At 39.5% G+C, this 22586-nt stretch overlaps 1 protein-coding gene across 10 annotated transcripts in view; it reads left to right on the forward strand.

Moving 5' to 3' along the window:
- TRIM24 (tripartite motif containing 24) overlaps positions 1 to 22586 on the forward strand; it is a 351893-nt gene that overhangs the window by 168071 nt on the left and 161236 nt on the right. For 2 of the 10 annotated variants that reach the window (XM_081533092.1, XM_081533102.1), the window contains one exon: positions 20080 to 20171. The exons of the other annotated variants lie outside the window; for them this stretch is intronic. The gene's annotated coding sequence lies outside the window, so the exon portion shown is untranslated. The remainder of the gene's footprint in view (positions 1 to 20079; positions 20172 to 22586) is intronic. 10 annotated transcript variants of the gene reach the window in all.

Consider the following 22586-nt stretch of genomic DNA (forward strand, 5'->3'; position numbering starts at 1 on the left):
CCCACTCCAGGAAGCTGATCAATATTTGCTGGCCAATGGGGAAAACCAATAATACATCAGTACATAGAGGGATTCCCTGATGGCTCAGACGGTAAAAGAGTCTGCCTGCAATGCGGGAGACCTGGGTTCAATCCCTGGGTCAGGAAGATCCCCTGGAGAAGCAAATGGCAACCCACTCCGGTATTCTTGCCTGGGAAATCCCATGGACAGAGAAGCCTGGCCGGCTACAGTCCATGGGGTCACAAAGAGCCGGACACAACTGAGTGACTTTACTTTCACTTTCACATAGAGGGCGAGGTCTGGGCATTCACTCCCTTGGCTCCCTCCCTGCAAAGTCACTGAGAAGTTGATTAGAGCTTAAGAACTTGTCAGGTACCCTCTCAGCTCTTGCTCTCTGTCTTCGTTAACCTCTCTGTCCCTCCCTTTGCCCATTTAGATCTCCATGCTAATAGGTCCCTGCAGTCATCATTCTGAAGGTGTTGAGGTTTGTCTAAACTTTGTCCTCACATTTGCAAATAGACCATTTATAAATCCTTCTCAAGTCATTCTAATTTTAGTTTAACATCTGTTCCCTCCTGGGACTCTGACTGACAGTGAAATCATGCAACCCAGATTGAGACTTGAGCCCATGTTCCTTTGAGATCATACACCTGGTCTCAGGACTTATTGAAGTTCAGGTTTTGATGTCTCGTCACAGAAAGAATTCAGTGAGAGACAAAGTGATAGATTAGAAGTGAATTTATTTAAAGAGTGGGTCATTTCATAGGCTTATGAGTGGGAAGAATATTCCAACTATTTTGGGCAAGGGGTGGGAATTTCCAGAAAATGGGCTGCCATCCAGTTTTTGACCTTTATGGTCAGTCTTACAACTATCATAGTGCCTGTGGGTGTGTCATTTAACTTGATGATATGTTACAATGTATGTATTCTGAGGCTCAAATTCTAGTAGAAGCCAACTCATGCACCATCTTGGACCTGTTTTTTTCTAAGCAGTTTATATCATGTCCTTGGACTATGTCATTCTTTGAAAGGTTGCGCCTTGCCCACTTCCTCCTGTTTCAGTAGAACTAATTGGTGCCAGGAGTGACCCCAGAAAATATACTCTCAAAATAGACATCTAGATTAGGTTGCTCATATATTTGAGGAATGTCAGAATAACTTTCTTCACTCTCAGGGTCAGGCCAACAGTAAATGTACCCAGTCTCATCCCTGATGTGGAGAAGAGTGGCGGATGACAGGCATGGAACCTTAGTAATTTGTTGCATGATACCATATCAAAGTGACTCAAGTTATCATGAGCATTAGCTTAGGGTTGTGAAATTAACTAAACAAGGAAGCAATTAGATTGAAGTGGTTTTAATACTGCGATAGCTATTGGAAAAATTTGTTCCTTTGTTCATGAAAAATTAATCGGTCAATCTAAGAAAGAAATGGAAAATTTTATTCAAGCCAAATTGAGTATTATAATTTGGAAAGAGCATCTCAGAAAGCTCTAAGAATTGCCTGTTAGAAGTCAAGGCACAGTTACATAAATTTTTTGAGACAAAGGGCTCTATATTAAATAACATATTATTGAAACTAGTGGACTGAGATTTCCTGGGGACAGAAGCCTTTTTTGACACCCTGTTCCTTGTAGGCAAGACTTCAACCTCCATGACAATCCCTGAGTCCCAAAGGGCAGATTCCAAAGGTTGACTTATCAAGGGAGGAGCAACCAAGAAACCATCTGAGGCAAGATTAAAGGAACTAGGGAAACTCATCAAAATTTGGAAACTAACCATCCCCAAGAAAAAGAAACGCAAGAAGGCAAAATGTTTGTCTGAGGAGGCCCTACAAATAGCTGAGAAAAGAAGACAAGCAAAAGGCAAAGGAGAAAAGGAAAAATATATCCATCTGGATGCGGAGTTCCAAAGAACAGCAAGGACAGATAAGAAAGCCTTCCTAAGTGATCAATGCAAAGAAATAGAGGAAAACAATAGAATAGAAAAGACTAGAGATCTCTTCAAGAAAATTAGAGATACCAAGGGAACATTTCATGCAAAGATGGGCACAATAAAAGATAGAAACAGTATGGACCTAACAGAAGCAGAAGATATTAAGAAAAGATGGCAAGAATACACAGAGGAACTGTACAAAAAATATCTTAATGACCCAGATAACCATGATGGTGTGATCACTCACCTAGAGCCAGACATCCTGGAATGCAATGTCAAGTGAGCCTTAGGAATTAGAAAGCATCACAATGAACAAAGCTGGTGGAGATGATGGAATTCCAGCTGAGCTATTTCAAATCCTAAAAGATGATGCTGTGAAAGTGCTACACTCAATATGCTCAACAAATTTGGAAGGCTCAGCAGTGGTCACAGGACTGGAAAAGGTCAGTTTTCATTCCAATCCCAAGGAAAGACAATACCAAAGAATGTTCAAACTACTGCACAGTTGCACTCATTTCACATGGTAGCAAAGTAATGCTCAAAATTCTGCAAGCTAGGCTTCAATAACACATGAACCGAGAATGTCCAAATGTTCAAGATGGATTTAGAAAAGGCAGAAGAACCAGAGATCAAATTGCCAACATCCATTGGATCATAGAAAAAGCAAGAGAACTCCAAAAAAAACATCTTCTTCTGCTTCATTGACTAGGCTAAGGCCTTTGACTGTGTAGATCACAATAAACTGTGGAAAATTCTTCAAGAGATGGGAGTACCAAACCACCTTACCTGACTCCTGAGAAATCTATATGCAGGTCAAGAAGAAAAAGTTAGAATCAGACATGGAACAATGGACTGGTTCCAAATTCAGAAAGGAGTACATCAAGGCTGCATATTGTCACCTTGCTTATCTAACTTATAAGCAGATTGCATCATGCAAAATGCTGGGCTGGTTGAAGCACAAGCTGGAATCAAGATTGCTGGGAGAAATATCAATTACCTCAGATCTGCAGGTGACACCACCCTTATGGCAGAAAGAAAAGAGGAACTAAAGAGCCTCTTCATGAAAGTGAGAGAGGAGAGTGAAAAAGCTGACTTAAAACTCAACATTCAAAAAGCAAAGATCTTGGTATTCTGTCCCATCACTTCATGGCAAATAGATGGGAAACAATGGAAACAGTGAGAGACTATTTTCTTGGGCTTAAAAATCATGCAGATGGTAGCTGTAGCCATGAAATTAAAAAATGCTTGCTCCTTGGAAGAAAAGCTATTGACAAACCTAGACAGCATATGAGAAAGCAGAGACATTACTTTGCCAACAAAGGCCCATATAGTCCAAGCTATGGTTTTTCCAGTAGTCATGTATGGATGTGAGAGTTGGACCATAAAGAAAGCTGAGTGCCAAAGAACTGATGCTTTTGAACTGTGGTGTTGGAGAAAACTCTTGAGAGTCCATTTGACTGAAAGGAGATCAAACCTAAAGGAAATCAATCCTGAATATTCTTTGGAAGGACTGATGCTACAGCTGAAGCTCCAATACTTTGGCCACCTGATGTGAAGAGCTGGCTCATTAGAGAAGACCCTGACTGGGAAAGATTGAAGACAGGTGGAGAAGGGGACGACAGAGGATGAGACGGTTGGATGGCATCACTGACTCAATGGGCATGATTTTAAGTAAGCTCCAGGAGATAGTGCTGGACAGGGAGGCCTAGCATGCTGCAATCCAGGGATTCTCAAAGAGTCAGACAGGACTGCGCAACTGATCTCAGCTGAAACCACCTGAGACACTGCACACACCCTAATCTTGTCAGCAAACTCACCCTTAAAGTATTGCTATGAAACTTCTCATCAAATCCTTCTGAGTTGAGATATATAGTTTTTCTGAGGCAAGAAAACTGGCAAACAATAAAGCTATCCTTTTCTACTTCACCCAAGTTCTGTCTCAAAGATTGAATTCAGCACCAGTGCAGAGAAGCCAAGCTTTCAACGTTATTATTGACACCTTGTACAATCCAGATCTGCAAGTACAGAGTGGTGCGTCATCCTTAGAAGATGAAAAAGAAATGTTATCTTTTAAGGCGTTGTCTTGGTGATGCTAAAAGAATGTTTCTCTATATGGTTGAGCAGGTATTTCTGCCCATGGGGAGGTTTGATCAACGTGTGATACAGATACACATCGCACAGTAGAAGAGAAAAAAGGGGCCAAAGGGCAGAGAAAATTTTAATGTTTAAGTGTGTCTCATCTTGCCATGAAATCTGAATTTTATTTCACACCTACTACTCTTCTAGGTTCTGGGTTAGCCTAATAAAAAAATCAAATTTCTACAAGACAGATTAACAGGAGAAAAACAACTAAGTTTAATAACATATATACCTCCTATGTACATGGGAAAGGTTCAGGAAAACTAACTCCCCCAAATGGGAAAAACCACTGAAACCATTCACCTCAGATTGGGACTCCAACCCAGACAAAACCCAGTGTGGGACTCTAACCCATGTGATTAAGACTCAAACTCTGCCAACACCCATGCTCTTCCAACTAAGATCACACATTTGGTTTCAGGATCTAATGAAGCTCAGATTCTTAATGTCTCATCACTGAAAGAATTCAGTGAAAGACAAAATGATAGGTAAGAATTGGATTTATTTAGAGAGAAACACTCCATAGACAGGGTGTGGGCCATCACAGAGGGCTGAGTGTGGCCTTGAAAAGTGGTATGGTTAGCTTCTATGGACTGGATAATTTCATAGGCTAATAAGTGATAGGATTATTCCAACTATTTTGGGAAAAGAGCAGAGATTTCCAGGAATTGGCCACCACCCACTTTTTGGTCTTTGATGTTTGGCCTTGGAACTTGTCTGCAATTCGAGAGAACTGGGTTTGATTCCTCGGTTGGAAAGATCCACTGGAGAAGGAAATGGCAACTCACTCCAGTATTCTTGCCTGGAGAATCCCATGGAGAGAGGAGCCTGACAGGCTACAATCCATGGGATCACAAAAGTCAGACACAATTTAACGACTAAACCACTTAGGAATTGTCTTGGTGCTGATATGTTCCTATGAGTGTTACTGATTATTAAGGTCTAGTCAAGTAGATTTGGCTGCCATCTTGGATCCATTTGATTCTACTCAGTATATTTTGTGTCCTCAGGCTGTGTCAGTCTTTCAAAGGTTGTGCCCAGCTCCCTTCCCTCCTGTTCCACAATCACTTTAAAAACACTTTTTTCCTAAAAATAAGAAAGGGTGTTAGGGGTGGATGGAGTCAGTTATGGGAGGCTACAAGGAAAAGTGCAGTAAAGATTGTTATGTAAACTTAATTCTTTGTCTTCTGCATTGATAAGAGGTTCTAGAAACAATGTTGTCTTCTTTCTCTTAAGGCAAGAGACACACTCTTAGGAATGGAGATTGCCCTTACAGGTGTAAATGTATCTAACAAAAGAGAAACTTCTACTACTCAAGCTTTCAGTTTTTCCTGTATCTGTAGTTTCTTAAAAATAACCAGCTTTACAATAATCCTCATGCCAGAGACATATTTTGGAGTGGCAAATTCTACTCATCTATATAGCCTAGAGATCTCTTCAAGAAAATTAGAGATACCAAAGGAACATTTCACGCAAAAATAGGCACAATAAAGGACAGAAATGGTATGGACCTAACAGAAACAGAAGATATTAAGAAGAAGTGGCAAGAATACACAGAAGAACTATACAAAAAGCTCTTCATGACCCAGATAATCACGATGGTGTGGTCACTCACCTAGAGCCAAGCATCCTGGAGTGTGAAGTCAAGTGGGCCTTAGGAAGCATCACTATGAACAAAGCTGGTGGAGGTGATGGAAATCCAACTGAGCTATTTCAAACCCTGAAAGATGATGCTGTGAAAGGGCTGCACTCAATGTGCTCAAAAAATTTGGAAAACTCAGCAGTGGCCACAGAACTGGAAAAAGTCAGGTTTCATTCCAATCACAAAGAAAGGCAATATCAAAGAATGTTCAACCTACTGCACAGCTGCACCCATCTCACACGCTAGCAAAGTAATGCTCAAAATTCTGCAAGCTAGACTTCAGTAGTATGTGAACTGAGAATGTCCAGATGTTAAAGCTAGATTTAGAAGAGGCAGAGGAACCAGAGATCAAATTGCCAATATCCATTGGATCATTGAAAAAGCAAGAGAGTTCCAGAAAAATATCTACTCCTGCTTTATTGACTACACCAAAGCCTTGGACTATGTGGATCACAACAAACTGTGAAAAATTCTTCAAGATACAGGAATACCAGAACACTTTCCTCCTGAGAAATCTGTATGCAGGTCAAGAAGAAACAGTTAGAACCAGACATGGAACAACAGGGTGGTTCCAAGTTGGGAAAGGAGTACATCAAGGCTGCATATTGTCACCCTGCTTATTTAACTTATATGAGAGTGCATCATGTGAAATGTCAGGCTGGATGAAGCACAGCTGGACTCAACAGTGCCAGGAGAAATACCAATAACCTCAGATATGCTGATGACACCACCCTTATGGCAGAAAGCAAAGAGGAACTAAAGAGCCTCTTGATGAAAGTGAAAGAGGAGAGTGAAAAGCTGAGTTAAAACTCAACATTCAAAAAACAGAGATCATGGCATGCAGTCCCATCACTTCATGGAAAATAGATGGGGAAACAATGGAAACAGTGAGAGATTTTATTTTCTTGAGCTCCAAAATCACTGAAGATGGTGGCTGTAGCCATGAAATTAAAAGACGCTTGCTCCTTGGAAGAAAAGCTATGGCAATCCTAGGTATCATATGAAAAAGCAGAGACATTACTTTACCAAAAAGTCCATATAGTCCAAGCTATGGTTTTTCCAGTAGTCATGTATGGATGTGAGATATGGACCATAAAGAAAGCTGAGTGCCAAAGAATTGATGCTTTAGAACTATGGTGTTGGAGAAGACTGTTGAGAGTCCCTTGGACTGCAAGAAGTTCAAGCCAGTCAATCCTAAATGAAATCAACCCTGAATATTCAATGGAAAAACTGATGCTGAAGCTGAAGCTCCAATATTTTGGCCACCTGATGCAAAGAACTGACTCATTGGAAAAGACCTTGATGCTGAGGAAGATTGAAGCCGGGAGGAGAAGGGGACGACAGAGGATGAGATGGTTGGATGGCATCACTGACTCGATGGACGTGAGTTTGAGCAAGCTCCGGGAGATGGTGATGGACAGGGAAGCCTGGCATGCTGCAGTCCATGGGGTTGCAGAGAGTCAGACAGGACTGAGTGACTGAACACAGCCTACATAACCAAACCTAAATCTAGGCCTGAAAATGCCTCAAGTTTTCTCAATCGAAGCACTAAGTTCAACCAGTCACCAACAGCCAACTGTACAGTTAATTGCCCCATTTCCTTCTTCTTGTTGTTGTTCAATTGCTAAGTCATGTCCCACTCTTTGCAACCTCATGGACTGCAACACGGCAGGCCTCCTGGTCCCTCACCATCTCCTGGAGTTTTCCCAAGTTCATGTCAATTGAGTCGATGATGCCATCCAACCATCTCGTCCTCTGTCACCTCCTTTTCCTCCTGCCCTCAATCTTTCCCAAAATCAGTCTTTTCTTAATGAGTCAATTCTTCGAATCAGGTGCCCAAAGTACTGGAGCTTCAGCTTCAGCATCAGTCCTTCCATTGAATAATCAGGATTGATTTCCCTTAGGATTGACTGATTTGATCTCCTTGCTGTCCAAGGAAATCTCAACAGTCTTCTCCAGCACCACAATTCAAAAGCATCAATTCTTCAGCAATCAGTCTTCTTTATGGTCCAGTTCTTACATCCTTACATGACTACTGGAAAAACCATAGCTTTGACTGTACAGATCTTTGCTGGCAAAGTGATGTCTCTGCTTTTTAATATGCTGCCTAGGTCTGTCATAGCCTTCTTTTCAAGAAGCAAGTATCTTCTAATTTCGTGGCTGCAGTCACCATCTGCAGAGATTTTGGAGCCCAAGAAAATCAAGTCTGTCACTGCTTCCACTTTTTCCCCTTCTATTTGCCATGAAGTGATGGGACTGGATGCCATGATCTTAGTTTTTTGAGTGCTGATTTTTAAGTCAGCTTTTTCACTCTCCTCCTTCACCCTCATCAAGAGGCTCTTTGCTTTCTGCCATTGGAGTGGTATCGTCTGCATATCTGAGGTTGTTGATATTTCTCCCAGAAACCGTAATTCCAGTTTATAACTCATCCAGCCTGGTATGTTGCATGATGTACTCTTCCTGTAAGTTAAATAAGCAGGGTAACAATATACAGCCTTGATGTACTCCTTTCCCAATTTTGAACAATCCATTGTTCCATGTCTTACTATGTTCCCAACTTTGAACCAGCTAGTTGTTCCATGTAACGTTCTAACCATTGCTTCTTGACAACAAACAGGTATCTCAAGAAAGAGGTGAGATGGTCTGGTATTCCCATCTCTTTAAGAATTTTCCAGTTTGTTGTGATCCACAGAGTCAAAGGCTTTCGCTTAGTCAGTGAATCAGAGGCAGATATTTTTTCTGGAATTCCCTTGCTTTCTCCATGATCCAAAGAATGTTGGCAATTTGATGTCTGGTTCCTCTGCCTTTTCTAAACCCATCTTATACATCTGGCAGTTCTCAATTCAAATACTGCTGAAGCCTAGCTTGAAAGATTTTGAGCATAACCTTAGAATTTCACCGACAGGAGAGCCTGGCCAACTACAGGCCATGGGGTCGCAAAGAGTCAGACAGGACTGAGTGACTTTCACTTTCACTTTACTAGCATGGGAAGTGAGCACAATTGTCTGGTAGTCTGAATATTCTTTATCAGTGCCCTTCTTTGGAATTGGGAAGAAAACTAATCTTTTCCAGTCCTATGGCCACTGGATTTTCCAAATATGCTGACATATGGAGTGCAGCACTTTAACACCATCATCTTTTAGTATTTTAAATAGCTCAGCTGGAATTTAAATCATTACCTACACTAGCTTTACTGGTGGTAATGCTTTCCAAGACCCGCTTGACTTCACGCTCCAGGATGTCCGGCTCTAGGTGAGTGACCACACCACGGTGGTTATCCGGGTCATTAAGACCTTTTTTGTATAGTTCTTCTGTGTGTTCTTGCCACCTCTTCTTAATATCTTTTGCCTCTCATAAGTCTTTACTATTTCTGTCCTTTAACATGCCCATCCTTGCATGAAATGTTCCCTGATGTCTTCAATTTTCTTGAAGAGATCTCTAGTCTTTCCCATTCTATTTTTTTCCTCTATTTCTTTGCATTTTTCATTGAAGAAGCCCTTCTTATCTTTCCTTGCTATTCTCTGGGGCTCTGCATTCAGTTGGATATATTTTTCCCTTGCTCCCTTGCTTTTTGCTTTTCTTCTTTCCTCAGCTATTTGCAATGCCTCCTCAGACAGCCATTTTGTTTTCTTGCCTTTCTTTTTCTTTGGGATTATTTTGGTCACTGCCTCTCCATTCATAGTTCTTCAGGCACTATGTCTACCAGATCTAATCCCCTGAATCTATTCATCACGTCCACTGTATAATCATAAGGAGTTTGGTTTAGGATACATCCAAATGGCCTAGTGGTTTCCCCCACTTACTTTAGTTTAAGCCTGAATTTTGCTATAAGCAGCTGATGATCTGAGCCATGGTCAGCTCCAGGTCTTGTTTTGCTGACTGTATAGAGCTTCTCCATCTTCGGCTGCAAAGAACGTAATCAATCTGATTTCTGTATTGACCATCTGGTGATGTCCATGTCATCACAATAGTCATTTCTTGTGTTGTTGGAAAAGAGTGTTTGTTATGACCAGTGCATTCTCTTGGCAAAACTCTGTTAGCTTTTTCCCTGCTTCATTTTGTACTCCAAAGCCAAATTTTTCTGTTACTCCAGGTATCTATTGATACCCTACTTTTGCATTCCAATCCCCTATGATGAAAAAAGGACTTTTTTTTTTTTTGGTGTTATTTCTAAAAGGTCTTGTAAGTCTTTGTGGTGGTGGTGGTTTAGTTGCTAAGTCGTGTCCGACTCTTGCAACCTCATGGACTGTATCCTGCCAGGCTCCTCTATCCATGGGATTCTCCAGGCAAGTATACTGGAGTGGGTTGCCATTTCCTTCTCCAGGGGATCTTCCCAATCCAGGAATCGAACCTGGGTCTCCTGCGCTGCAGGCAGATTCTTTACCGACTGAGCTAGGAGGTAAGTCTTCATAGAACTAGTCAAATTCAGCTTCTTTGGCACCAGTGGTCAGGGCATAGACTTGGATTACTGTGATGTTGAATGGTTTGCCTTGGAAGCAAACTGAGATCATTCTGTCATTTTTAAGATTGTACCCACATACTGCATTTTGGACTCTTTTGTTGATGCTAAGGGCTACTCCATTTCTCCTGTGGGATTCTTGCCCACATAGTAGACACAATGGTCATCTGAATTAAATTTTCCTATTCCTGTTCATTTTAGGTCATGATTCCTAAGATGTCATTGTTCATTCTTGCCATTTCCTGCTTGACCACAACCAGCTTAGCTTGATTCATGGACCTAACATTCCAGGTTCCTACTTGGTATTGTTCTTTACAGCATCGGATTTTTCTTTCACCACCAGACACATCCACAGCTGAGTGTTGTTTCTGTTTTGGCCCAGCAGATTCTTTCTTTCTGGGGCTATTAGTAATTGCCCTCTGCTCTTTCCTAGTATCATATTGGACACCTTCCACCCCGGGGAGCTCATCTTCTGGTGTCATATCTTTTTGCCTTTTTATACTGTTCCTGAGGTTCTTGAGGTAAGAATACTGAGTGGTTTGTCATTTCCTCTTCCAGTGAACTTCCTTTCTTTGCTTCCCCATTTTCTCTATATAAGTCTCTTTTCCTGGTTCCTGTGGGCAGAGCACTTGTAACCCCTCTCTGGTTTGGTGCTGCCTGATTTCAACTGATTTTAAACTCTTAAGAACTTAGTGTATCTTAGTTTATCTTTTAGATGTTTGCATTCAAGTGAAAGGGAAGTCAGTCATTATGACAATAATAATGATGTTAAAGAGGGAAGTCACTTGGTATCTTTTGATGCCAGAGGATAAAGATGTATTGAAAGCCATGCATATGCCAAGAGAACTAGAAAGCTTCCAAGACTGCTGTGAGGAGTCCCTCACATCCTTCACTAGTCACTGTCAAGGACTAATGCCATGACCAGACTGTAAGGGTTGCAGAGTTGCAGTGCTGGACATTTCCATTAAAGCAAGGACATTGATGGGGAAGGGAAAGTATCCTGAGATATTGAAATAGAGAAAGACCCTATGGTCCTTCCTTCTCATGTCTTCCACCTGCTTTTTGTCTATAGAAAAATTTAAGCCAAAGAATAAGCTTAATCAGAGAAGTGAGAAAATGTTGAAGCAAAAGAAAGCAGTCAAACAAGATAAAATAGTAATAGTTTATTCATTAAACAAAGTCAAGGATCTTTAGTTCCTCCACAAGCACTATACTATTTTGAGCCATGTCCCTTGAGCTGTCTTAAAGATACTTAAACCCCTACCAAGTGGAAGAAGTTAACTGCATAATAATCAGACTGTAGCTATGGCATAAGCTGCCACAATTCTGAGAGCTAGCCTCAAAGAAATGGGAACAAACCAACTTTGGAACTGAAGACCAACTGTACTCAAAACAATCAAGATGACTCTGATCAGTGCACCATCAATTCAAGATGAATGTCAGAGCTGACTATGCTGTTTCTGCATGTAGCCCCTCCCCCTGCCTAGACACCCCTGAAACTCCCTTTTAAAGGCATTTGCCCACTGATTGTTGGGAGGGAGGGAATTTACCGTGTTTTTAGGACACAGCAGTAAACAAAATCTACAATATCCCCTGCTCTCATTCATCGTTCCTTTCTTTCAAAAATCATAACATATACACTTACTGTTTTATAATTATTTAGACTAAGTTCAATGGATAAGTACATCAATTACACAGAGCCCCTTCTTTCTCATAATTTTCTCCCATTCTTGTCTTTTCTATGTTCACATCTTCTCCTTGTTGGCTTATGTCATTTAGTTGGTTGTGCTGAAGAGGGAAGAATGTGCTACCTCCAAAATGTACCTCTTTGGCATAAGGATTATTTTGAGAAACTGCAGACACAGGACAAGCTCTGAAAAAAAGAGCTGAAGTTACTCTTTAGTGAGGGAAATGTGCATTTGTAAAGGAAATCTCCATTTCTAAGTGTCTCCCTCTCTCCCAGTGAGGTAGAAATTACTAGACAGTCAGTGTAGAGCTCCCACCTCTCAGTCTTATTTTCAGTAAACATCCTACTCCTTTGTCCTGAATTCGTGGAATGTTCCTTCTGTTCAGTTCAGTTCAGTCACTCAGTCGTGTCCAACTCTTTGTGACTGGCAGCACGCCAGTCCTCCCTCTCCATCACCAACTCCCGGAGTCCACCCAAACCTATGTCCATTGACTCGGTGATGCCATCCAACCATCTCACCCTCTCCTCATCTCATCCTGTTCTCCTCCTGCCCTCAATCTTTCCCAGCATCAGGGTCTTTTCAAATGAGTCAGCCCTTCACATCAGGTGGCCAAAGTATTGGAGTTTCAGCTTCAACATCAGTCCTTCCAATGAACACCCAGGACTGATCTCCTTTAGGATGGACTGGTTGGATCTCCTTGCTGTCCAAGGGACTCTCAAGAATCTTCTCCAACACCACAGTTCAAAAGCATCAATTCTTCACTGCTCAGCTTTCTTTATAGTCCAGCTCTCACATCCATCCATGACCACTGGGAAAACCATAGCCTTGACTAGACAGACCTTTGTTGGCAAAGGAATGTCTCTGCTTTTTAATATGCTGTCTAGGTTGGTCATAACTTTCCTTCCAAGGAGTAAGTGTCTTTTAATTTCATGGCTGCAATCACCATCTGCAGTGATTTTGGAGCACAGAAAAATAAAGTCAGCCACATTTACATTGTTTCCCCACCTATTTGCCATTAAGTGATGGGACCGGATGCCATGATCTAAGTTTTCTGAATACTGAGATTTAAGCCAAATTTTTCACTCTCCTCTATCACTTTCATCAAGAGGCTCTTTAGTTCTTCACTTTCTGCCATAAGGATGGTGTCATCTGCATATCTGAGGTTATTGATATTTCTGCCGGCAATCTTGATTCCAGCTTGTGCTTCCTCCAGCCCAGCATTTCTCATGATGTACTCTGCATATAAGTTAAATTAGCAGGGTGACAATATACAGCCTTGACATACTCCTTTTCCTATTTGGAACCAGTCTGTTGTTCCATGTCCAGTTCTAACTGTTGTTTCCTGACCTGCATACAGGTTTCTCAAGAGGCAGGTCAGGCGGTCTGGTATTCCCATCTCTTTCAGAATTTTCCACAGTTTACTGTGATCCACACAGTCAAAGGCTTTGGCATAGTCAATAAAGCAGAAATAGATGTTTTTCTGGAATTCTCTTGCTTTTTCGATGATCCGGCGGATGTTGGCAATTTGATCTCTTGTTCCTCTGCCTTTTCTAAAGCCAGCTTGAACATCTGGAAGTTCACAGTTCACATGTTGCTAAAGCCTGGCTTGGAGAATTTTGAGCATTACTTTACTAGCGTGTGAGATGAGTGCAACTGTGTGGTAGTTTGGTCATTCTTTGGCATTGCTTTTCTTAGGGATTGGAATGAAAACTGACCTTTTTCAGTCCTGTGGCCACTGCTGAGTTTTCCAAATTTGCTGGCGTATTGAGTGCAGCACATTCACAGCATCATCCTTCAGGATTTGAAATAGACAGGACACCTACTTAAATCTGCAGAACAAACCTTACCCTTCTTTATAGAACTTTTCCTCATAACTTCCCAAAACTATTTCCCTACACACACCCTACCCTCACCAATATTTTCTTTTGTCTTTTGCTGAAGGTGGTATTTAAGGTGGTGACTTAGGCTATCTCAAGGAGTTATTCAGTTTTCCTGGCTATGAACTATGTGTACAGTAGGTGTACATGTTAATAAACTTGTAGTTCTTTTTCATTTGTTAATGTCTTTTATTACAGAGATTCTAGCCAAGAACTCAGAATAGCAGAGGGAAAATTATTTTAAATAGTTTATCATGTAAGTTATTTAAATGTATTTCCCTACAGTGTGGTTGGGTTTTTGTTGTTTGTTTCCTTAGGAAAGGTCCTGAGGGCATTTCTAGAGGATTTGCCCATAAAAGAACATCCTTCTCTTGCTTTTAACTACCGAGAAGGAGAACCCCTTTTTGGAATTTGTTATGTGATCAAATATTATTTGAGAAACCTAGTCCAGTCTGATGGATTTCCCTAACAGATGACTTCTTCTTTCTGGCTGTATGTAGAATTGTTTGTTTGTTTTGAATAAGTCTGAGGAGATAGGAATAACAATAGATTAAAAAAAAAAAAATCCCAAATCAAGTCTAGGCCAAAATTTCTACTCCTTCATCATCTTCTCCTAGGAAGAAATTAGCAGTCCTGATAAAAGCTTTGGGTAATTCTAATAAACTTAATGGAATTAAAGACCTCTGAGAAAGTATGTATTCATCCAATCAATGAATATTCTAAAGATCTTTATCTAGGCATTCTTTTTTCTCTTTTCTAAAGATGATTCAGAAAACTAGGATCATGGCATCTGGTCCCATTACTTCATGGCAAATAGTTGGGGCAACAATGGAAACAGTGACAGACTTTATTTTGGGGGGCTCCAAAATCACTGCAGATGATGACTGCACCCCTGAAATTGAAAAATGCTGACTCCTTGGAAGAAAATTTATGACCAACCGAGACAGCATATTAAAAAGCAGAGACATTACTTTGCCAACAAAGGTCCATCTAGTCAAGGCTATGGTTTTTCCAGTAGTCATGTATGGATGTGAGAGTTGGACTATAAAGAAAGCTGAGCACTGAAGTATTGATGCTTTTGAACTGTGCTGTTGGAGAAGACTCTTGAGAGTCCCTTGGACTTCAAGGAGATCCAACCAGTCAATCCTAAAGGAGATCAGTCCTGATTATTCATTGGAAGGACTGATGCTGAAGATGAAACTCCAATTACTTTGGCCACCTGATGCAAAGAACTGACTCATTAGAAAAGATCCTGATGCTGGAAAAATTGACAGTGGGAGGAGAAGGGGATGACAGAGGATGAGATGGTTGGATGGTATCACCGACTTGAAGGACATGAGTTTGACTAAGCTCCGGGAGTTGGTGATGGACAGCAAAATCTGGCTTTCTGCAGTCCGTGGGGTCGCAAAGAGCTGAATACAACTGAGTGACTGAACTGAACTGAATACTTTTACTTATATTTGTCACAAAGAAAGTGAGCTAAATACATGGTGGGTTAACTGTGGTAATGAGATTCTAGAAGAAAAGAGAAAGATTAAACAATTACCTAATCACCTTTCAGTTCAGTTCAGTCACTCAGTAGCATCCAACTCTTTGCAACCCCATGGACTGCAGCATGCCAGGCCTCCCTGTCCATCACCAACTCCCGGAGTTTACTAAAACTCATGTCCATTGAGTCAGTGATGCCATCCAACCATCTCATCCTCTGTCGTCCCCTTCTCCCACCTTCAATCTTTCCCAGCATCAGGGTCTTTTCCAGTGAGGTAGTTCTTTGCATCAGGTGGCCAAAGTATTGGAGTTTCAGCTTCAACATCAGTCCTTCCAATGAATATTCAGGACTGATTTCCTTTAGGATTGACTGGTTGGATCTCCTTGCTGTCCAAGGGACTCTCAAGAGTCTTCTCCAGCACCATAGTTCAGACACATCAATTCTTCAGTGCTCAGCTTTCTTTATAGTCCAATTCTCACATCCATACATGACTACTGGAAAAACCATAGCTTTGACTAGATGGACCTTTGTTGGCAAAGTAATGTCTCTGCTTTTTAATATGCTGTCTAGGTTGGTCATAACTTTTCTTCCAAGGAGCAAGCTTCTTTTAATTTCATAGGTGCAGTCACCATATGCAGTGATTTTGGAGCCCCAAAAAGTAAAGTCTCACTGTTCCCATTGTTTCCCCATCTATTTGCATGAAGTGATGGGACTGGATGCCATGATCTTGATTTTCTGAATTATGAGTTTTAAGCCAATTTTTTCACTCTCCTCTTTCAGTTTCATCATGAGGCTCTTTAGTTCTTCATAAGTACTCATAAAAAAATCTGAAAAAATTAACAAAACCAACCTAGAAAAGATCAAAAGTAAGGAGCAGAGATAAAACAAATTTTCATTTGTTGAAAATAAAAAAATTTTAAGTTATTATAAAATATTGGCTATATTCCCTGTGTTTTACAGTATACCCTTGTAGCTTATTTATTTCATACACAGCAGTTTGAACCTCTTAGTCCCCTACCTCTATCTTTCCCCTCCCTATTTCTCTCCCCACTGGTAATGACAACATCTATGTGTCTGCTTCTGTTTTCTTATATTTGTTCATTTCTTTTATTTTTTAGAATCTACATATAAGTAATAACATGCAGTTTTTGTCTTTCTCTGTCTGACATATTTCACTTAGCATAATACCCTCTAGGGTCTTCCCAGATGGCACTAGTGGTTAAGAACCCACCTGCCAATGCAGGAGAACTTCCATCACTGGGTAGGCAAGATCCCCTGGAGGTGGGCATGGCAACCCACTCCAGTATACTTGCCTGGAGAATCCCACGGACAGAGGAGCCTGGCAGGCTACAATCCATAGGGTCACAAAGAGTCAGCCACAACTGAAACAACAGCATGCACATGTGCAAATTCCATGCAGGTCCAACCATGTTGCTGCAAATGGCAACATTCATTTTTATGACTAATATTCCATTGGGTATATATACCACATCTTCTTTATCCATTCATCTGTTGACAGACACTTAGGTTGCTTCCGTATCTTAACTGTCATAAATAATGCTGCTCTGAACATTGGGATTCAGGTGTCTTTTTGAATTAGTGTTTTTGTATCTTTTGGGTATATACCCAGGAGTAGAATTGCTGGATCTTATGGTAGTTCTATTTTTTGTTTTTTGTGGAGTCTCCATACTGTTTTCCATAATGGCTGCACCAATTTACATTCCAACCAGCAAATAATGTGCGAGGGTTCTGTTTTCTCCATATACTACTGACATTTGTTATTTGTGGTCCTTTTGATAATACTGTTTGACAGGTGTGATCTAAAAGACATTTTTTAAGAGGACATGTGCAAATGGCCAAAAAGTGCATGAAAAGATGCACAACATCATTGTCTATCTGGGAAGTGCAGAATCAAAACCACACCCCCACTAGGATGGCTATAATCAAACAGATAATAAAAATTTTGGCAAAGTTGTGAAGAAATTGGATCCCTTACACATTGTGTGGGAATGTAAAATGGCCCAATTCCCTCAGAAAATAGTCTGGCAGTCCCTCAAAATGTTAAATATTGAGTTACCACATGACCTAGTAATTTCACTCTTAGGTATCTATCAAGATAAATGAAAACATATGTCTATATAAAAACATATGCACAAATATTGATGGCAGGATTACTCTTTTTTAAAAATATTTATTTGGCTGTGTCAGGTCTTAGTTGCAGCACTCAAGCTCTTCAATCTTCATTGCAATGTGCAAGATCCTTAAGTTGCAGCATGCTAACTCTTAATTAAGACATGTGAGATAGAGTTCCCTGACTAGAGATGGAACCTGGGGCCCCTGCTTTGGAAGTTTGGAGTCTTAGAACTGGACCACCAGGGAAGTCCCGGCAGCATTACTCCTACTGGCAAAAAAGTGGAAACCAGCCAAATGTGTATCAATTGATTAATGGATAAATAAAATGTGGTATATCCATACAATGGAAAATTATTTGTCAATGAGAAGAAATGAAGTACAGATATATGCTACAATGTGAGTGAATCTTACACATCATGCCAAGTATAAGAAGCTTGTCAAAAAAAACTATGTAAGGCACAATACCATTCCTGTGAAATGTACAGAATAGGCTGGTAGGATTGGGGCAAATAGAGAGAATGACTCTTACTCAGGTACTGGGTTGCTTTTGGGGCTGAAGTAAAACGTTCTATGTTTAGTTGTGGTGATGGTGGCACAGCTCAAATACACTAAAAACCATTGAACTGTGTATTTTTAGAGGGTCAGTTGTATAGTATGTGAATTAGATTTGAATAAAGCTGTTTAAAATATAATCAAGAAGTTTCTAACACGGAATGAGAATCAGTTGACTTCTCCCCTTGGCAAGCATTTAAAACAAGGATTTGATAAGCAGTTCATGGGGTCACAAAAAGTCAGACACAACTTAGTGACTGAACAACAACAACAACAAGATGCATTTTTCGACATGAAAAAGCATAGACTGGGCTGACCTTTAGTTGCTTTCTCCATTCCATACTTCAGTACATACTAATTAGACTTGGCATTCAAGAGGGATTTTTCTGCCATCCCAGCTACATGTTCTCACATATATAAAATATAACAATTAAAATTGGTTAAAAATTAATGTGGAAAAAAATGTCACAATGATGGTATCTCCGGATGACAGAGTTATTTTTTTCTGAACTTTCTTAATTTTCCATTTTGAGCAACATGTAATACTTTATAAGTAAAACTGTTATAAAGTTGTTTCAAAATTTCATAATAGGAAATAGTAAATTTGTCATCACTTCCTGAGGAAAAGTTTCCTGTGTCTGTGAAGCCCAAAGAGTAATCTTTCTTCTCAATATTCCTATCACAAATATTTAACCTGGCTATCTGGGTGAACTGCCTTAATCTGCAGGAGTAACCTCACAATAAACCACTTTAGCATGAGGATTAATTTGAGCTGAAGGCAATTAAGAATTAACAGATTTAGGGGAATTCCCTGGCAGTCCAGTAGCTAGAACTTGGTGCTTTCACTGCTGGGGCCCAGGTTCAATCCCTGGTCAAAGTACTAAGATCCCACAAGCCATTCAGTGTGGCCAAAATAACAACAATAATAATAGTAATAATAAAGAATAAACAGATTAGGGAAGAGTTTTCTGCCTTCTCTTTATTTGCCTAAAAGCAAGGCATAAAATTTCCTTTAAGGAAGGTAGCCCCCCAGCATCATCAGAGAGAGAAATACAATTCTTATCACTGAAGAAGACAAGGAGTCAACACCAAGATGAGTTTGCATAAATAGACCTCACTAAAGCAGCCCTTATCTTCTGTCGGTTCCCTCATATATTGCGTAGTCATTTTCTCACAATTTATCATCCCTTGAAGCCCAAATCCTCCCTGCCTTTTTATTGTGAACTTGGCTTACAAGCCCTGAGTCTAACTCCTTGTTTTACTTCTTTCCTGTAACTCCCATGCATGTAAATATAAATAAAAATTGTGTGTCTCTTCTCCTGTTATTCTTTTTGTTATTTTAACTTGTATGATCCCAAAGGTGAAAAGTCAAACAAGAGTTTTTCCTGTCATAGTCTCGTGTGATTTTTTCAATTAAAAAAGAAAAAATTGTTCTATTTACATAAAAATGCTTAAAGGGCTAAATTTTTATCAGTATTGCTCTTTATGATTTTACTTGTCCAGTATTGCATAAAATTCATTTGTTTTTTATGAGTGCCCTTTCTCCCTCAACTAGATTCCAAGGTTGAGGGAAAGACTCCATCATAATATAATATGGGTAGTCTAATTTCCCTACAATAGTTCCTTTACATAATGTAGGTAATCAATTAGCAGTTTTTGAACCTTTCTAAAGCTTCTTTTTAGTAACAAAAAAGCATGCTTTGTAGGTAGCTTTATATAAAGTTTTCAACAACAATTTGGTTCTTAGATACTGATCCAGATATTTATAGCTCATTTTATTCTATGCCATGTCACCAATGTTTATAAATTACCCTTTGGTTTTTGTAACTTACTTTTAAATAACCTTTTAATTTTTTATTTTTATGAAAGTCGTCCTATGTTTTTTTAAAAAATGACATACTTAAGTTGAAAATGTGTTTTCATTTACGATGTCTTTCTTGTATCTTACTTTTCCATATCCCATTTATGCAAGCTTGGATTTGAGTAAATTCTTCTGATTTCTTTCTTTAGCAGAATTTTACAGCTATTAGAATCAAAAGCAAACTTCCTTTTTTAAGTTAAACATTGATCTTATGGAATGTATTTAATAGTAATCAAATATCTTTAAGCAAACATTCCTCATAATTAAAGTATGCTGTTCTAAATCTTAGCTGTTCTAAATCTTAGGTGTCCTTGGGCAAACCCACCGCATATGAAAAAGATTACCTTTCATCCTGTCTTCACACTGATCATTTGGTGAGATGAAGGGTACATGTGAGGTAATTCTACATTCTATATTACGAGGCTGAGTAGAAAGGCTAACTCTTAGAGATTTCATGTAAACTATCAGACCCAAACATGATGGAATGTTTTCGATCCCCACCCCCTTCTCACTTCCCTCCTTACTTTCCTTTCTCACTCTACCCCACCAATCTATCTCTATCCATTCCTTCTTTCAAACTATCACCAGATTTGGAGTCAACCCTATAACTTCCCTGCGTAAAGGTTTCTAATGGATTAGCATTGCCTGGATAAAGCCTACTGTGAAAACTAAAAGAAGGCATATGGTGAAGAAGATGGCTTCTCAAGATGGCATCTGCCTTGCTGAAGTCATCACTTCTGTGTAGGGTCTTCGTTTCAATTAATTTTGTCAATTTGCCAAGAGCCCAGGCTAGATGAAGTATCAGATTGATATGTAAATGGCAGTACCAATGTATTTAACTACAATGAGAAATTTAATTGGCAAGAGGATTGGCTACTCTGACCAACTCAATATTAAATTCTTGGAGAGACATATATGAGAAACCATATTATAATTGAAATTATAGTACTTGGACACAAGGCAAGAAGTGGTCTGTTTTAGGAACCTATTGACTTTAGCCTTGACATTTCATCAACAGATTCCTACTGTACATTGAATCCTTTTTTCTTCAGTTTCTTTCCTTTTTATTTTTTTATTGAAGTATAGTTGACATTCAATGTTATTTTAGTTTCAGGTATATAACATAGTGATTTGACTTTTAGATACATTATGGATTGATCACCATAATAAGTCTAGTAACCATCTGTCTCCATACAAAGTTATTGCAATATCATTGAGTATATTCATATGCAGTACATTATATCCCCTCTAGAGTACTAGAGCACTTTTCATTTTTTAAATATAATTTTTAAAATTTCTTTTTAATTGGAGGATAATTGCTTTACAATGTTGTGTTGGTTTCTGCTGTACAACAATGTGAATCAGCTATATATATACATACACATATATCCTCTCTCTGTTAAGCCTCCCTCTCACCCAGCCCTCTAGGTTATCACAGAGCACCAAACTGAGCTCCCCGTGTTATACAGCAGCTTCCCGATAGCTATCTATTTTACACATAGCAGTGTATATATACATAATTGCTACTATCTCACTTTGTCCCACCGTCTCTTCCCTCTCTGTGTCCAAAAGTCCATTCTTTATATCTGTGCCTTTATTCCTGCCCTACAAATGGGTTCATCAGTACCATTTCTCTAGATTCCATATATATGTTAATATACTATATTTGTTTTTCTCTTTCTAACTTACTTCACTCTGTATAACAGGCTCTAGGTTCATCCACCTCACTACAAGTGACTCCAATTCATTCCTTTTTATTGCTGAGTAATATTCCATTGTATGTATGTACCACATCTTCTTTATTCATTCATTCATTTATAGATATCCATGTCCTGGCTATTGTAAATAGCTGCAATGAATATTGGGGTATGTGTGTCTTCTTGGATTTTTATTTTCTCAGGGTATATGCCCAGTAGTGGGATCACTGGGTCATATGGTAGTTTTATTCTGTTTTTTAAAGGAATCTCTACACTGTTCTCCATAGTGGCTCTATCAATTTACACTCCCACCAACACTGCAAAATGATTCTCTTTTCTCCACATCCTCACCAAAATTTATTGTTTATAGATTTTTTTGATGATGGCCATTCTGACAGGTGTGAGGTCATATTTCATTGTAGTTTTGATTTGCATTTCTCTAGTAATGAGCAATGTTGAACATCATTTCGTGTGTTTATTGGCCATCTGTATGTCTTCTTTGGAGAAATGTCTGTTTCGGTCTTCCATCCACTTTTTGATTGGGTTGTTTGTTTTTCTGATATTGAGCTGCATGAGCTGCTTGTATATTTTGGAGCTTAATCCTTTCTCGGTTGCTTCATTTGCAATTATTTTCTCTCATTCTCAGGGTTGTCTTTTCATCTTGTTTATAGTTTCCTTGGCTGTGCAAAAGCTTTTAAGTTTAATTAGGTCCCGTTTGTTTATTTTTGTTTTTATTTCCATGACTCTAGGAGGTGGGCCAAAGAGAATCCTGCTGTGATTTATGTCAAAGAGTGTTCTGCATATGTTTTCCTCTTAGAGTTTTATAGTATCTAGCCTTACATTTAAGTCTTTAATCCATTTTGAGTTTATTTCTGTGTATGGTGTTAGGAAGTGTTCTGATTCCATGCACATAGAATCCTTCACCACAGCAGTATGGAATATTGCCTACTGGACCACTAGATAGCCATTCTTCAGACAGACACATCTCTTCTCTATATATGCCAGTATTATTATGATAAAAGGCAGGTTCTTAATTTTCTTGCTGCTAGACCAGGAAATATTTTCTCTCTAAGGTTCCTCTGGCACATAACTAATATACATCTGACCTTATCTCA

The sequence above is a fragment of the Giraffa tippelskirchi genome, chromosome 10 (genome assembly GCF_054371585.1).
Source record: "Giraffa tippelskirchi isolate mGirTip1 chromosome 10, T2T-mGirTip1v1.2.pri, whole genome shotgun sequence".
NCBI lineage: Eukaryota > Metazoa > Chordata > Mammalia > Artiodactyla > Giraffidae > Giraffa > Giraffa tippelskirchi.